Below are 436 nucleotides of genomic sequence, written 5' to 3'. Positions count from 1 at the left end.
CCCTTTAGTGGTGAGACCTTTCAAAAGAATCACTCATGCCACTTTTACAGGGCTGTCTGAAGCTCAATATCCTGTACAGCACACTTTCAGTAAAAGTTTCAAGCAGCACCCTTAGTAGTTAGTCTGCCCAACGAGCAGTTTAGAATGTCAAAGTTTTAAGGATCTGGTACTTAGTCTCTGTGATAGCTTAACTCTTCCGTCAATATCTCCACTCTCTCTGGTAGGTCCCTAACCTACTCATCTCTTGCAGTTAGTGCTAATTTTTACGAGTCATTTTCTGTTTTCTTTTAAGCATGGTGTTGATATCAGAGTACCTTTTAAAGATGTATTTGAAGGTGATTTTGGTTTTCCATGCTGAGGTTAAGTTTCTTGCTTTGATGTGCAGCTGATCTCTTTGGTTTAGATAATTTGTATGGCTATCAATTAAACTGAGTTC

General features: G+C 38.8%; 1 protein-coding gene across 1 annotated transcript in view; it reads left to right on the top strand.

Moving 5' to 3' along the window:
* The window catches only part of LOC119594654 (stomatin-like protein 1), a gene marked incomplete in the record, with an annotated part of 12,249 nt that overhangs the window by 1,754 nt on the left and 10,059 nt on the right, over window positions 1-436 (top strand).

This window comes from Penaeus monodon, chromosome 34, assembly GCF_015228065.2.
Source record: "Penaeus monodon isolate SGIC_2016 chromosome 34, NSTDA_Pmon_1, whole genome shotgun sequence".
NCBI classification, from domain to species: Eukaryota; Metazoa; Arthropoda; class Malacostraca; order Decapoda; family Penaeidae; genus Penaeus; species Penaeus monodon.
Note: the sequence above shows the minus strand (reverse complement) of the source record. Positions and strands in the feature narration are given on the sequence as shown.